This window comes from Cydia fagiglandana, chromosome 21 (assembly GCF_963556715.1).
Source record: "Cydia fagiglandana chromosome 21, ilCydFagi1.1, whole genome shotgun sequence".
Taxonomy (NCBI): domain Eukaryota; kingdom Metazoa; phylum Arthropoda; class Insecta; order Lepidoptera; family Tortricidae; genus Cydia; species Cydia fagiglandana.
Genome location: NC_085952.1, coordinates 6,292,454 through 6,310,865, shown reverse-complemented (window position 1 = coordinate 6,310,865; position 18,412 = coordinate 6,292,454). Strand labels below are relative to the sequence as shown.

Below are 18,412 nucleotides of genomic sequence, written 5' to 3'. Positions count from 1 at the left end.
ATTGTTCTTGAACCTTTATGATAAATTGATCGACTTAAGAAATTATATTTGTAAGAGGGATTAGGTAACACGCCTGCTAGGATTACGGCACATAACTAAGACAAATGTGAAGCTTTACGTCACTGTTAATCTTCTTGATTAAATTAATGGTACATGTCATATATAATATTAAATGTAAGAATAACGTAATAATAATGTAAGATTAAATCGCCGAGACACTTGGTTCGTGAGAGGCGCACAGATGCTCCACAAGGCGCTCGGCAAACGGCTGAGGGAGGCAACGGGCGACCCCCGCGCGGGCAGCTTTCTCGCGCAGAGAATTGCAATCGCAATCCAGCGCGGGAACGTTGTTTGCGTGTTGGGCACCCTCCCGAGGGCACCAAATTTTGATAGGTATTTTTATTTTTTGTTTTAGTTATTTTAATTGTCGTTAGTTTTAGTTTTATATTCCTAGTATTAAGTTACTTTGTTTTTATAATTTTGGAGTCTCATTATATACATTTTCTACTAAAAATAAGAATAAATTCCATTAAAGATATCACTAGTTTACTTTTTCTTTTATTTATTAATAGGTACTTTATCATTACACACAAATAATAATGCTGTCCATAACAGGCTTCGTCATTTTGCCTTTGCTAATATTTTTTTTTTAATCTCTTTTTTTTTAAGGGGTTTTGTCACGCAGTGACAATGTCACCCCCGCCTTTGCTAATTATTCTAATACAAAGTTATTTAAACTTACTAAATTGTATTATTCCGGCTTCATTGAATTGTTTCTTTAATTAAGGAAGACACGTTTCCAAGATCTCACCAGGGGTGCGAAACTCCTCCCTTCGGGCAAATTCGGCTCCGTTCGGCTCAGCATTGCCAACGTTACGCTCCTCTTACAACCAAACTATTCACCTTCTTCTTCTTCCTCCTCGCGTTATCCCGGCATTTCGCCACGGCTCATAAGAGCCTGGGGTCCGCTTGACAACTAATCCCATGATTTGACGTGGGCACTAGTTTTTACGAAAGCGACTGCCATCTGACCTTCCAACCCAGAGGGTAAACTAGGCCTTATTGGGATTAGTCCGGTTTCCTCACGATGTTTTCCTTCACCGAAAAGCGACTGGTAAATATCAAATGATATTTCGTACATAAGTTCCGAAAAACTCATTGGTACGAGCCGGGGTTTGAACCCGCGACCTCCATTGCAAGTCGCACGCTCTCACCGCTACCACCAACACTTTTTTCCAAACCAAACTATTCACCAAACCCCATATATTTTAAAGAAATCAAGTCAAAGGGCTAAACCATAACTGATCTGGTCTATTGCTTCGGTAAACACGTTTGCCTAATGGATCGGATCTTAGACCCTACATTAATCTCGCTCGGGTCCAAATCTAGACCTCACCTCTCTGACGGAGATATATTACTGTACAATAAAAAGGGGACATTACATGTTCAATCATGTGAATGTGAACTTGAATATGATAACATTTGTGTGTATTTACATATGATTTGATGTATTATTTAAATATTATAATAAATTCATTGGAGTGTGATAGATTCTGTTTTCTCTACTATGTAGAAATGCCGTAATGTTTTATCTGGTAATAAATGGGGATTTATATAAGGGTATAGTGGTAATAATAAACTAAGATAAGTACAGTCAACAGCAGAAGTTGCTAAGCGGATGAGGTGTTCAAAATGACCTTGACACGCTCTTATTCTCTTAACAATAAAGCCTCGTCAGATCACTTTGAACACCTGATCCGCTTAGCAATTTCTGCTGCTGACTGTACCTAATATTTATTTATTAAAAAAAAAGTTTCATAGTGTCTTTAAAATAGTGATAGAATACGAATATAAATAATATTCTATGAATAAAAAAAAGGCAGCAACAACGACGCAGCAACAATAATACAGTTCACATCTGAACGTCACCTTTATGCTTATGCTGCAGTGGTCACGTCACACAAGCGACCAAATGTCACTTATCACCAAATAGTTATTTCCGATACAATTGCGAAATTCCTATTCGCCCAGTAAACGTGGCCCTTTAAATTTTGGCGTTGTCATGTAATGTCCTTATTATAACACAGGATGTCGTAAATCGTAATGGAGCACCACATGTGCTGTAATACTAATAGTATATTACAATACAAGTGCGAAAAGCAGTAAATTAGCAACGAGTGGCGATAAATTAAAACACGACCGAAGGGAGTATTTTACATCGACACAAGTTGCTAGTTATCTTTTCGCACGTGTATTGTACAATGTTTTACAATACATATGGTCCATTCAATATTTGACATATAGTTCGTTTTTTTAGCATTAGAAAGAAGTTACAAGAAGGTAAGCGATCTTGACATGTGTTTTAATTGAAAAACGCTTTTTAAAAATCGGTAACTATTACTTAAGAAAGCAGAAGAATATAAATGATCGTATTAGATTCATAATTGTTACATATTTGCCGTGACTTATTTATTAAACGTGTTTTTCAATAAAAAGACACATCAAGATTGTTTACCTTATTTCTAATGCTAAAAAAAAGGAAGTATAGGCACGTATTGTCCTTAATCCCGCCCTAGGGGCCCTAGGGCGGGAAAGTAGCACCACATCGGCCCTATTCCAATTTTAAGGCCCACTTGCACCATTTCACTAACCTGGGATTAAGCGGTTAAACCGTTAACCTAGTGTCAAATTGTACTGGTAACCATGGTAACTCCAGCTTTAACCAGTTAACCCCGGGTTAGTGGAATGGTGCAAGTGGGCCTAAGATACGTCAGTTGATAGGTCTAGAAAAGATACGGATTAGATATGTCAGTGTCAAACAAGTGTGGAAATTGACGTTTCTTCAAACAAATACGTCACCTTTGACACTTGTTTGACACTGACATATCTAATACATATCGTTTCAATATCTAGTATTTGACGTATCTCATTGTTCAAGTACGGCTGTATGTACTGTAAAATATTAAATGAGCATCAATATTTCAGCTGAATGACAAGCTTAATTATTCGCTCGTGTATGTTGTCGATTAATAAACCCGGACCAATATATATCGGTAAATATCTATCTCGTTGTCCAGGGGATTAACGGGTCAACTCGCTATTAATGAGCTCATTAGTGAATGTGTCCAGTGAAACCTAACTTAATTAAACGAGGCACATGACGTAGTTAGCTGAAATGCGTTGATTAAATAGCATTTACTTACATGCAAAATACTACTTCACGAAATTGATAACTAGTTCAAATCTAAAATGGGCCCTTGAAGCATTGTACCAAGGATGCTACCGGCATTTCCTCGCTGTATATTATCGGCGGATATTCGAATATTTTTAATATCCGAATATTCGGATTGCAAACCCTAGTGGCGATGGCGTCCATTGAAGATAATATTTATATTGTATGAAAAATAGGGAGTCTAAATACAAGTTGTTGAACAAATGTGTCACCGTTTGAGGAGTGCAATCTATGTTTTAATTATTTGCTCGTGTTACAGGCCACACCCGGTATATTTAAACCAAATTCCAACGCATATTTCCTTTTTCCATGTTCACTACAGTTCAAGTGGTCGTAGAGGCTCGTAGCGGCGGCGTAGCAGCGTAGCACCGCTACGGCTACGTGACGGGATCACTGACCTCAAGTAATGGATATCCCGATTCTCACTTGAATGGTCAAGGACAAAATGCGAAATTTGATGATATACCCCTGAAACGTGTAGCCAGGAATAGCCTTTTGTGAGTTCGTTTAATTAAATAGGATATTTTTTTTTAACAATAATAAACATGGTTTTATTTAATAACATTTTTACAACTTTATAACAAATCACTAAAACTTATAAATAAAAAAATTGCCCTAAGTCATGGTCCGTAGGTAGGGTGCCCAGAAGGCTGGCCGCATTGCCCCGCTGGATGGCAATGCTGATCCTTTGGGCAAAATATAGGCCAGCCCTCTGGTCACCGGAGGCCTCTATGAGGCGCTTTGATCACTCCCCATAGAGGCGACGCGCGCTAGGTCCCCACGGCCCCAAGGTTTCCACACCAAACGCCGCAAATATGTAGCTACTACCTAGTGTGACATATTTGCGGCGTTTGAGGCTTTCGGCTATTTGATATGAAATCCAATTTAAAGGAACCTTTGTTGTAACATTTGTAAAATGTAATTATCATTAAATTATTGAACAATTAAAATTATAAGGTAAACGTACCTACTAGTGCTCGATATGCTATAAGTTTCAAGATGACATGTATTGTATTACCACGTTGAGCACCAGTACGTTTAGGAAATATTTTACTTTTTTTTATTTCAAGTAGACACTACTATAGGTATAAGAAACCTCGATATTTGCAAAAGTATGGGCATTTTCCTCTAAGTAAACACGTTTCCACAGCCTGGCTGTAATTATTAGAATTTAAGCATGGCTGAAAATAGTAGCTCCCAAGACTAACTGGCTTTTTGCTGGATTACAAACCGCGAGTAATGAACGGCCGCTACAGTACTAACAGAAACAGATTGCGCACTTTGCCACTAAATACCAATTTAGTTAGTAATTTTGGTATGTCTAGGCTTTTCGTTAGGCTTTTTAGGGTTCCGTACCTCAAAAGGAAAAAAACGGAACCCTTATAGGATCACTCGTGCGTCTCTCTGTCTGTCCGTCTGTCTCAGCCTATTTTATCGGAGACTACTGGACCAATTAAGTTGAAATTTGGTACACATATGTACATTAGTGAGTAGTGACCCAAATATGGATATGTTCTTTTATAATTTTAAAATACATAGGTTCGAATCTCCAAAACGACTGGGTCAAAATATTAAAAAAAAATACACAAAATAGTTCTTTACCTTTTATAGTGTGTGTAGTGTAGTACACACACTATAAAAGGTAAAGAACTATTTTGTGTAATAGGTGCATTTATTTGTGCGATGACACAGATATTTGTTCCTGAGCTTTATAGTTGTATTCTATGTATATAAGTGTTTATATATTATATATATCGTTGTCTAAGTACCCACAACACAACCCTTCATGAACTTACCGTGGGGCTAGCTAATTCGTGTAAAATGTCCTATAATAATTGTTGTCCTATAATATCTATCTGTAATATTACTGTACGCCAAATGATTCCCTGTTCTTGTGCGTTGTATCGTTTCTATTTTAAGAGCCCAGCTGGCCGCGGCGGGCATTTTTCACGAGATGCCTCCGATCGTTAACCATCTGCGTTCAGGATGCTGAATTATATAACGCTTACGCCTGGTTTTTCGTAGGTCATACTCAAGGACATTAGAGTTAGATCAAGAAAGGTGTGCAGCGATTTTGATAGCCCACGCAGTGCAAGTGTTATTTATACGCAGTTTATACGTCATAATTTCATAGAAGTTTGACGTTTAAAATAATATTTTCACTGAGTGGGCTATCAAAATCGCTGCAGACTTTTATCGGTCTAGCTCTATGAACTTTCAAGTTTTCAACCCACTAAAAAGGAGTCCGCTGTTTATGGTACATATTTGTACAATAATAACAGAAAACCTTATACATAATTTACCGAGTACCACAGTGTTTAAGATGCGAAATCTGCTTAGTGGCCTAAGTAAGGTATTTAACATAAATGACATTATATAGATTCCCATTTAATCCAAAGTAACTGATCTGACGTAACTGCGCTGTGTAGCATCTATTTAAAGAGAGTTGATCGGATCCGAAGTATTTATCTTCAAAGCCTTTGATCGGAAGTTAATCCTGCTCAGTCCACACGGGACGCTCTATAAATGCTATCTATATAAATGGAGAGGACGATTCAAGGTCGACAGTGGTTATATTTCTATAAGTATGGAACAAGTCATGTTATAATACAAGCTTCTACACGCTACCATAGAGAAATATATAAGAATAGAGTGCTCACTCCATACATCATATTTGATACAGAAACGACTATTATTTTTGCAGTCGACATCTAGCATCGAGTAGCGGAATTATCAGTACCGCTACTTGATACTAGAATTCTCTAGTGTCGCGACTCACGAAAATTGTATTGAGCAACAATTTAACTAATATTAAAAGCAGGAGTTGAAAATATAGTTCCGGTTAATCCAGTTATAATATTAGCCAAAAAATGTTGAGCATTAGGGTAACATTCCATTTCTAACCGCAGCTACACTAGCGGTACTGAACGCGTCGCTGTCATTGTCAATTTCCATAGTAAAATGGACAGTAGTGCAGCTGTCGTTGGAAATGGACTGTCACCTGACTTTTCGGCCGTCGGAGCTTCTATTAATTTGTTAAGTGCTACTAATAATATTGATAATTATTCAGCATCACTACTCGGTGCTCGATGTCGACTACGGAAACAAATAGTAGTTTTGGTACTAAAACTAATGTATGGAGTGAGCACTTTATGTATTTTTCTCTATGACGCTACTTCGTTTGCGTGAAAGGATGATGTTGATAAATGACAATGCGCATACCGCTCCGCTATGTCGTATCATTAGATTATCTGATGTAAAATGGGTGTGCGGCAAACGCATTGCGCCCTTATAAGAGCATTTAATATCTGGAGTGGCCATTAAGAGCTTACCCCTCTGCCGAAAAACTTGCACAAGTGTAGAATTTTTTGTATGGACTGACATGGCTATTTGTACGTTACGTACAATTCATGTAGAAATAGCAATACATATGACTACCCCTCCCCCGCAAAAATCGGCAGGCTGTTTCGTAAAGAAAAAGCGATGACATCTCATCATCATCAGTTACTAAATGCTCTAAGATTGCGCCCGTCGCGGAGCGTCCGGCGGCACTTCGTTTTCTATTGAAAGCACCAGGTGATCACCGATCAGCCGCCATAGAAAATGACATGACCGACGCCTCGGCCCGGGCACGGCCCGGTCTAGCGTGAATCACCCTTCAACGACCGCGCGCTTAAGCGCCACTTGTACCATTACGCTATCCCGGGTTAACCGGTTAAACCTGGAGTTACCATGGTTACCAGTACAATTTGACACTGGGTTAACAGTTTAACAGCTTAACCCCGGAGAGAGATGGCGCAAGTAACCCTGTAAGCGAAATCCAATATGTCAATGGAGTTGAGATTTTAAAATCTAAAATCTGCTCTAGATAACTCTAACGCATGGCAAGATTTATATTTATTTTGCCCTTGTAAGATTTATTTAAGGTAAATAGAAATGTTTCCCTTCACCCCGTCCCAGCCCCGAGCAATTTATGGGCTTAAAATCGTAATATTGAGCTTCAAAGGAATATTTGGGCGCGATTCAGGAAATGAATTTGAGATTAACTAGATGCGATATAGTAAAGATATGTGACATCCTACGGAAAAAGGTACCTTATGGCGGTTGGCGCTTACGCTATTATTAACACCGCTCGAATATCATTGCGGCGCTATGCGACGTAAGCGCCGGCCGCCATAAGGTACCCTTTTCCGTGGAACGTCACATCTTCACTATTTCATATCTAGTGAATCTCTAATTTATTTCCTGAATCGCGGCGCCAGCTGCCATAAGGTACCTTTTGCAGTGGAACGTCACATATCTTTACTATTTCATATCTAGTGAGTTTCTAAGTAGGTAATTCATTTCTCGAATCGAGCCGTTTCTTTTTAGAGCAATTCGTACGAGAGTTTCACGAATTCTCCAATCATATTATTTCTGACGAGCCGCCAATCAGGACGTCAATTGAGTTGACGTTGCTAGATTGAAAAAAAAAACATAATACGACAGCGGGCCTACTTATTGCATAATAAAATACAAGCTAATGGTATTAGATATTTTGTACGTACAACCACTAATACAAGGAATCATTTATTAATATAAATTACTAAAGGACATAAACAGGAATATAAAACTAAAACTAACTACAACTAAATCTAAAAATTAAAAATACTTATCAACATTGGCTGGCCTCAGGAGCGAGCGAATTTGCAGTTGACATATGATTTAAAAAAAATTTTTTGACAAAATAGCATAATCGAACGAGGACAAACATCGAAATCTCTAGAACAGTCCTAAAGTTTAGTATGTATCCAGCATGTATCTCATATCCTTGAGGGCCTCAAAGAACATATGGCCTGACATGAAAACAGGACCTTTTATTAACATACATACCAAATTTTAGGACTGATCTAGATATTTTGACCTAAACAAGTAAGTACCGAGTGGAGATCACGGACTAGCAAGCGCAGCGTAGGACGTCCACCCACAAGATGGACAGACGACCTTGTTAAGGTCGCCGGAAGACGCTGGATGCGGGTCGCTTCCAACCGGCACGTATGGAGGTCCAAGGGTGAGGCCTATGTTCAGCAGTGGACGTTTTATGGCTGAGATGATGATGATGAAGTAAGTACCAATTCGAAATAACTTGCCAACAGTAGACTATGCCATTAACAAACAGATAAAGGCTTTTAGTTCCTGTTAGTAACAATCGTTTCTGGGCGTATTCGGAAATGTAAAATATGACACCAGCTTATGTTCAATATCTGGGAGATAGAGCTTTGCTCGGAAAACATATAAAAACTCAAAATTGCGGGTTTTCCCAGAGATAAGACCTAGCTAGATCTATTTATCGCCCCTGAAAACTCCCATATAGCAAATTCTATCGAAATCGTTAGATCCGTTTCCGAGATCCCCGAACAATAATTCGCAGCAAACAATTACAACAAATGAAAACTACAATATACGGGTCGTAGCTAGGGTTGCCAGATGATCGGAATTTGGCGGGATTCTCCCGATTTTTAGCATGTGTTCCCGAAACTGTCCTGAAAAACAGCTTCACGTTATAAAACAATAATTTCAAGTTCCAAACTGTCGTCGAGTTAGCGAGCTGACGTAGAGCCAATAAGTAAAATATCGTTGTTTTTAATACAATCACTTTAATTTGAATGTATTTTTTTTTCCGACTTAAGTCCCAAAATCCCGAAACATTGATATTGTTTCCCGATAATAGCGCCTTTCGATCTGGCAACCCTAGTCGTAGCAGTTGGGTTTTATAAAAGCACCCAGACATAAGACCAACAAATAACGCCCAGAAACAATCTGACCGCGGCAGCGAGTGCCAGTATTTTATTATAAGCCCCTACATTATATTCCCATGGCTAGAAGAGACAAACGAGTTACAGTCAAACCAGTATTAATACAATCTCCTATGTATCACAATATATTGATGTATCAGTATTATTTTTTTAAAGGTGATTTATTTATTAAGGGGGAGGCCTATGTTCAGCAGTGGACGTCTTATGGTTGAGATGATGATGATGATGATGATGATGGTGATCATTATTATTTAATATGTTTATCGTTACAAGTGTTGGGTTAAGGATGACTCACGTTAGACCGGGCCGTGTCCGGGCCGGAGCTTCCGATAAATTAAAACTCTGGTCTTTGTATATAGTAGGTAGTAGAAGTAGTAGTAAAACACTTCATCGTACAAAAATCAAAACAAAACAGGAAAAATAGCATTCGTCATTAGTACAAAGGCGAACTTATCCCTTTAAGGGATCTCTTCCAGTTAATTTTCAAGAAATCCCTTTCCAAGAAATCCCTTTCCAAGAAATCCTTACTTCCAAGAAATCCTTTCTTCCAAAAAATCTCGCGTCCACTCTCGCGTAAGCAATGATAACACACAAGCAGGATTTAGCACCTCCCGCCTTAGCGGAGTACAGATGCCATCATACATATCGGAGCGGCCACGGTGCTCACAAATATCCCAACACGCCTCTATTGTCAAGGCGTTAGAGTGCGTGTTCAGATATTTTTGAGCACCTCGGCCGCTCCGATATATCTGATGGCGACTGTACCTAGCTACGACTTCTGCCTTCACAATATTTACAAAACCATTGGACCGTGTAGGATCTGTAGATGTTTAATACAAGATTTATTGCTCGCAAGTAGTGGACCCTATACCCAACATATGGCTCGATTCGGGAAATGATTTAGAGATTAACTAGATACGATATAGTAAAGATATGTGACGTTCCACGGCAAAAGTTACCTTATGGCGATTGGCGCCGCGATTCGGGCAATGAATTAGAGATTCACTAGATATGAAATAGTAAAGATATGTAACGTTCCTCGGCAAAAGGTACCTTATGGCGGCTGGCGCTTACTTCGCATAACGCCTCAATAATATTTTAGCGGCATTAATAATAGCGTAAGCGCCAACCGCCATAAGGTACCTTTACCCGTTGGACGTCATATATCGTTACTATATCGTATCTAGTTAATCTCTAATTCATTTCCCGAATCGCGCCGTATAAGACTTGGATAAGTAAGCAGTCGATCGACAAAAAATATTCGCAGTATTTATAAGATTAGGAACCTAAACCACCCAGTAACAGTCCAATACTCTAAAAATAGACGTTCTTTTTCGTTTTGTGCGAGTTATTTCTCAAATTTATATATATGTCTTGCCTCAGAAATGCATCCCTCATATATTAGTCACGTCTCAATTAAATAATTATGTAGTTAAATATGGACGTTTAAATATCGACATTTGTATTGCACTAATATTTAGCCATTTATAAGCCAGTTTTGGCATCTACATGGCATTTATTCGACATTTTATGGCAGTATCAAAATTTTAATGCAACTATTTATTATTTTGTGGCATTTGTTAGACCCTGACGAAATTTGTATGACACCTTTTCGATGGCACTATGTCGACATGTGTATGCCACAATCGACATTTGTTCGGTCAAAATAGCCGTACAAATGTCGCCAATAATATTTCTACCAAAATTTCTTACACAACATTACTGATTCACTTATTTATTTTAGTTTAGTTTACATCATTTTTAAAGTTTATAATAAATTGAATGAAAATATATACTCGTACATACCCAGTCTTTTAGTCCTATGGACTTCGAGTTTTAGCCGTGTGACAGCAAAAAATACCTATTTGAAAATTGATCCATACGGGTAAAGAATACTTTATTCTGTCGAATCTTCACAACCACTTAGTGCATCCAGTATTAACTCTAAAAATAAGTTTTCTTTGGTGCTACCTACTAGGTACTTAGGTAGGTATATATGTACCTATACGAGTACCTAATTGCGACTTGATCCCGCCGTTACTCGAGCTAACATAGCAAGCCTAATAACCCCTAACAAGGACGTGTTGCCACGTCCGACACATCTGACAGACGTTTGGACATTCTGGGTTCCTCGCCAAAAAATAAAGCAATGACCCTATTGCGCTAAAGTTTTGTATTTTTTTTTTGCCAAACCAGGATTCTAGGCTTGAAATTTGGTAAAACGACATAATAAGACAAATAAACGCGCCTAAGAAAGGTATACATTTCAGCCAGGGGCAGTTTCACTATAGGATTGCGGCTAGACCCTTTGGACATATTGCAATTGTTGCTACGGCAACGGCGAAATAGGTACATCATCTGTGAAAATTTAAACTGTCTAGCTATCACGGTTCATGAGATACAGTTTGGTGACAGACAGACAGGCAGACAGACGGACAGATGGACAATGGAGCCTTAGTAAGAGGGGTTATACCCTTTGGGTACGGAAGCCTAAAAATTTTGCATACACAGCTGATAATGTATTAAGTATTCTTCTTTTATTTATTTTTCTTCTTAGGCTAGGTCATTTATAACATGAATATAAATGGAAATCGGTGAAATGTATTAAGTATTATTATTATATTAATTTTATGTAGTATATTATGTAGGTATATAATATATATATATGTATGTCGAATATGTCGATGCTTAAGTATATGTATGTTGTATTTCAGATTAGCTTTAGTGATTAGTAGCATCGCCCACAATCGCCCACAAACTGGTAGAGAATGCTTTTGGCATTAAGTCCGCCTTTTGCACGATAAGTTTTCTTTTGTGCAATAAAGTTTAAATAAATAAATAATGATAATCTATAAGTATTAAGTGCCTACCTATACTATCTTATAATAGTAAAATTATCTAGGTAACTTTATTCTCCGGCCAAGTTTGATACACTGCAACACAGGTAAGTACAGTCTTAAAGCGCTTCGCAGGCATGCTCATATCTCCGAAGATAAATCTTCCTCGTACAGTCGCCATCAGATATATCGGAGCGGCCAAGGTGTTCACAATATCTGAACACGCACTGTAACGCCTTGACAATAGAGGCGTGTTCAGATATTTGTGAGCACCTTGGCCGCTCCGATATATCTGATGGCGACTGTACGTATCGATTGCTCGAACGAGGTTCATGTTCGAGCGTTCGTGGCATAAGAATCTTTAAGGAAAGCGGTGGAAATTTTAAGGTGCAACAAGATATTGACAGGCATTGAAGCTGTTTACAGATGTAATGCATAGTTTTTCTTCGTATTTTCACGGAAACGTACGAACGTGTCTTGCCATTTTAGTCAGATTCCGTACAAAAAGTACTGAGGTTGACTGAAGTAGCATCATGACAAATACGAACGTTTCCGAGGAAAAACGAAGGAAAACAATTATACATTACATCTGTAAGTCTCTATAATCTTATTTTGAATATAATATATGTTATTTTTAGTAATGTATAGGTTAATGCCCCAATAATGGACGAGAAATCAATGGACATTATATCAAATATCTTGTAATACGGATATAAAATTAATAATAGATTTATTTGCGGGCAATACACCAAAAACCATGAATTACTTGCCTTTCGCCGATTTCCATTTATTCCTAAATCGGCAGATAAATGGAGTGATAACTTAAAATAAATGGATCAAACAGCTCTTATCTTTTTGGTAGCCAGAACTTATTCGACTTTTTTAAATGACAACTGGTGACTTAGCGAACTTAAATCTGCGATATCAGTTCTACAAGGGTTCTTTTTGACTTCCGACCTTACCGATTCACAGTTGGTAATAAATTTGGAGTGACTTATAATCTCCCTCTAGCCACCCAGAGACCTTAAAAGAACTTTCATTCCATCCTAAATTTTAATCTTATTTTGGCAAATCAAAATTTATTTTTGTGTTGGCAAGTTTTGACTAGAGGTTATGATAGTCTTCAAGCGGCTATAATGATAATCCCAAACATAGATTTATAAGGCATAGATTCCTAGTCCGTACACCCCCAGTGAAGCCATTTCAAGTGCGACGTCACGTCACACTCGTATCGTCGTATTCGAACGGCCGTTGCAGTACTCAAAGTCAAATCGATGTGTGTACCCTCCCGTTTAAAAATCAAAAACTACAGGAAAGATGGTTGTTTGTACAGTGAATGGGTGTCACAACACATCATATAATAAAAACAAACCGCCCGATATTACATTTCACGCGTAAGTACCGAGTTTAAGGTGATATTTTTACATAATCGTAAATACAAAAATCCAAATTTTCGTCAGCTGCCATTTCTTCTAAATGTTGCCAGTGTAGTGAATATTTTTTCCTCCAAATGGGACATAACGTCTACATTCTAAAATAAATACGCTCAATTGAATTTCATTGTATAATTGTAGAAAATTATGATTAAGTTAATTATTTAGGTAAGTATTTAGTTTTTTTCTTATTTTTATTATGTGTAATGTTCGTTTCAGACTTTCAGTTTTCTGACTGATGTGATGTCTGCGAGATGGAAGGAAAATATTAGACTAAATCGGAATGACGCAATATATGGAAACATTGGAAACCGACTAAACACAGTCGAATATAATATGCTCTGTCATATTTAAATGTATTCTTATTATTTTATGCACATTTATTTTGTTGAATAAAAATAAAATAGTAAAAACTTATCAGCTATTTATTTTAACCTTATTTCACAAAGTACAGAAATTCAATAAATCCCAAAATAAACAAAAAGCTTTTACTACAAAATCGAATCTACACACTTCCTAATTATTAATAACCAAGTGTGGATGATGTTAAAAATCCCCTACTTTGAGAGATGTAAATGAATACTGGCAACATATTTTGTATATATGTGTGTGTTTGCTGAGCGTAAAACACGAGCGTCGCACGCACACATCCATCGTGTTTCGGCTTCACTTTTGGCAGGTTCACCGTATGGGGACTATCTGTCTATGCGTTATTAGTTTAAGATCCCAAATATGCCCATTGGGTTGTTTTCGACTCCCTGGAAAAACTCTCTCCTACCTCCTACTCGTTTATATGAACAAGAAAGATAGTCTGTATGCAAGTTAGTTCTAGTTTGTTAAAGAGTTATGAGAAACACGGGACCCGGGTATGTCCTTAAACTACATCCAAACCAGCGGTGGTAGGTCCCGCAAGGGGCCGCCTGGTTTGCTACCACCCTCCCGCCGGAGTCAGGCGCCAAGCAGCCTTGCTGCGTTTCGTCTATGTGCGGGAGTACCAGTGCCTTTGGGGGATGATTGGCTGTCAGTTGTGTTGCATAATGCCGGTTTTTGGATTCCTGAGTGACGTCGGGCCGAGCGGCTCACGCTGGAGGGTAGCGGGATCCGAGGCACGGTCTTGCCGGTGGCCGACCGCAGGAAGTTGGGGGCCCAATTGTACGACAGCCACGTACGAGAGGCTGCCCCGCCACCTAGCGAAAAATCCTGGAATAGCTCCACCGTGCCAGTTGGCGACTGGACGGGAGGACCCGGTGGGTTATTTCAGGGGGGCTCGGGCGTCCCCGCAGTCTCCAAGTGAGCTCCTCATTGTCCGGATTAGCTCAAGTGATCCAATTGGTAAACGCAACACCTCGACAGGCATTTTTTCACCCATCCCACACTCCACTAATATGAAATTGAAAAGAAAAAAGAATAGGGTTAAACACCGGCTGCACTTCCTCCCATTGAAAGTGCACCTCACCAACATCAGGGGGTTGCACTCAAATATCGATCCGGTCCACCACCATCTTGAAACCGAAAAACCGCACCTATTCTTTTTGACGGAGACGCAAATCAAAACCCCAGCGGACGCGTCGTACCTCAACTACCCAGGCTACTCACTGGAACATAAGTTCAGAGCACGTGCTGGGGTCTGTGTGTACGTCCGCGATGACATTTGCTGCAAGCGTCTCCGTTGCTTTGAGGCTGCCGGGTTTTCCACTTTGTGGATTATGGTTGACTCGGGCTCAGAGAAAACTCTGTATGCCTGTGTCTACCGATCGCACAGCGGAAACCAGGAGACAACTAGGCTCTTTGACCACCTTACTGAGATGGCAGATAAAGCCCAACAGCGGTACCCTGCGGCTCAACTCGTATTCCTTGGGGACTTTAACGCCCACCACGAGGAGTGGCTGTTCCCGTTCAAGAATACTTGCCACGCTGGGAGGGAAGCGCGCAAATTTGCTGTATCCCTAAACCTTACCCAGCTGGTAAATGTTGCGACGCGGATACCGGATGTTACTGACCATACACCCAATTGCCTTGACCTTCTACTGACAACTGATCCAGACAGGCACTCGGTTTCGGTCTCAGCTCCGCTAGGATCGTCCGATCACTGTCTAGTGAAATCCGTGTCGATCCACTCTCCTCCTGATCTCTGCCCTAGGGGCACGAGGAGAGTATGGCGATACGAGTCAGCGGACTGGGATGAGATGCGGCATTTCTTTGCGTCTTTCCCCTGGCGGCAGGTCTGTTTTTCTTCGGGTGACCCCTCGTGTTCTGCTGAGGCTGTTGCGGCTATTTACCACTAGCTTTTCGGTGAAGGAAAACATCGTGAGGAAACCTGCATACATCTGCGAAGAAATTCAAAGGTGTATGTGAAGTCCTCAATCCGCATTGGGCTAGCGTGGGGACTATAGCCCAAACCCTCTCGCGCATGAGAGGAGGCCTGTGCTCAGCAGTGGGACGTATATAGGCTGAAATGATGATGATGATGATGCAAATAAATTGTACATAGTTAAGCACTCAGTGTAAAGTTGATTGATTCCATTGTGTTACGAGAGTTAAACCATTTCTATTTAAGTTAGATGCATAAAAGTGTGTTAGCGTATGCTATAGACTTATATATGTGTACCTACCAATTAAGTACAATAAATACAATACAATAATTAATGAATTAATTAAGTTAAGACTAATCACAGCTTCTTAACTGCGCTTAGTTACGTACAATTTTTTTGCAATTCACTCTAACGACTAATCTACGAATTCGTATGTATCAAAGACGTAAAACAGTATTTTTGTCACTTTTGTATTTTTAAGCTACCCTCTTTACGGCACTTTGCACACTTCAACTCCTGTCCCACTCAAAACGGTTATTGCTTTGTTTTACATACCCGGCTTTTAAACACAAAGGCAATGTGTAGATTCTGTCCATAAAGAAACATTTAATTGTAAGCCTTATTACTTGGAGATAAGTCTCAAAATTGTGACTTTGAACGTGGCACAAAAGAGATTAAGTTGCGCTTGGCGAACTTGCCTTTTTGAAATTGGAACAGTTGTCCTTACAAGGGTTATCTTTGTCCGAATTTAGGTTTAATTAAAGGTACTTACCGCGTCCTTATATTAATTGACTGTAGATAAATAGCTGTCAAGCGGAAACAGCGAAGTTGGTAACCTACTTTGCGAAAATGTTTGAATCGCTTTTGATTTGAACTTACATATACCTATCAATTCGCTATAAGTTGAGTAGGTATAGATGGTCAAGCAAATCTTGTCAGTAGAAAAAGGCGCGAAATTCAAATTTTCTATGAGACGCTATCCCTTCGCGCCTACATTTTTCAAATTTGCCGCCTTTTTCTACTGACAAGATCTGCTTGACCAAGTATACCTCTACTACATAACTTTTGCCTATACCTAAAAGTTTTCGTAACATTACAATCGAAAATGTGCTATTTAGTAGATTGCATTTGATACTTCCTTAAATTATAATTATCTGATCGTAAATAATTGTGTTTCAAGGCCTAAATAAAGGAGCAGAAGTTACTTAGGTAAATAAAATTTCAACACAGGATTAACAACAACAAACGTGAACATCTCTAACTGTACCCATTTCACGCAAATGGAGCATTCCACGGGCTGTCCCGTACAAACGCATTTTATTTCCTGTGTTGCGACTTTTTTTTTGGCATTTAAAGCAATCAATTATTTGTCTGTGCATATTTTTGACTATTTGTCATAAAAAAGAAACTCTTATACCCGCAAATCTTCAGAAAATTCGCGTTTGTACGGGACAAACGGTAGACGATTTCATGGAATGCCCCAAATAAATGATTTAGGTATGATTTATGATTTAATTCTTCTGTCCTGTTTTCTTATTTTGATCTTCGCACGTTTTATAAAATAAGATCTTTTTGTCAAATAATATATTGATACACCAACATAGTACAACTTTTTTTATTCCTAGGTACATTTTGTTTTACACCGACTTCAGAAAGAGAAACTGATCGTTCTTTATTTAATTTCATGGCTCTGCAAAATTCGACGATGTCAAACCAACATAATTAAGTAAGTAAATACTCTTTATTGCACCACAAAGAAAAATACAATAACAGATTTACAGTGTAAATAATGGTAGCAACAGGCGGTCTTATCGCTGTAAGCGATCTCATCCAGACAACCTTGGGGTAGCAGGATATAAAGAATAGAAAACTTTTAAAAACATAATTGTGAGCTTTAAAATCCTTTCAGAGTATTAAAACAGGAGCGTGCGTATAAAACGTGTGGAGATGCTCGAACATTGCTTGTTTTGCTGCGCGCAGCTAACGATAGCGGTCAACGGTCAAGCAAAAGTATTTTTAGAGTTGCTAAAATTTCTTCAAAACAATAGAGAATCTAATAGAACAAAGGGGATATTTTTGTTTCCGTTACGATACAAGTTACGAGTCAATAAATGGCTTCTTAAGCCAGTTGAGGGTAGATGAAAACATTACATCATACATGATCAAATAATGTAGGTTAAAGTCAGGACCCTATTTCACCAACGTGACAGGTGCGACAATTCGACAAGTCTCATTGTTGCTGACGTCACAGGCATCCATGGGCTACGGTTATCGCTTACCATCGGGCGGGCCGTATTCTTGTTTGTCACCATCATTGTATTATTTAAAAAAACTTTATTATATCGGCAAGAAACAGGTATTTCTGTTGTGATATTTATGATGATAATGATGACAATTGTCACAAGATTTCAAAGAACTTTCGGTAATTCAGGACAGCAAATGAGTTCTGTGTCGGAATTTCGTGACAATTGTCGTATTTCTTGTGACAGTTGTCATTAGCTTCGCAAAATAAATACTTATTTACTGGCGATATAGTAGAGTTTTTTTTTAATTAACATGTTGGTGGCAAACAACCACACCACCCGTCTGATGGTAAGCGGTTACCGTAGCCTATGAAGGCCTGTGACGTCAGTAACAGTGATGTCGACAAATGTGGCATTTGTCACGTTGGTGAAATAGGGCCCGGTGGTTCAGTGGCAGATCCATGTGTTTTGTATTTGGTTGGTTAATCAATAAATGTTAAACTACCCGAAAATGTACAAATTATTTATTTACTTTTATTTAAGTATCTAAAAATGCAGAG

General features: G+C 38.8%; 1 protein-coding gene across 1 annotated transcript in view; it reads left to right on the top strand.

The window, feature by feature from the left end:
* LOC134675261 (soluble guanylate cyclase 88E) overlaps nucleotides 1–18,412 on the top strand; it is a 182,938-nt gene that overhangs the window by 38,320 nt on the left and 126,206 nt on the right. The gene's annotated exons all lie outside the window — the stretch shown is intronic.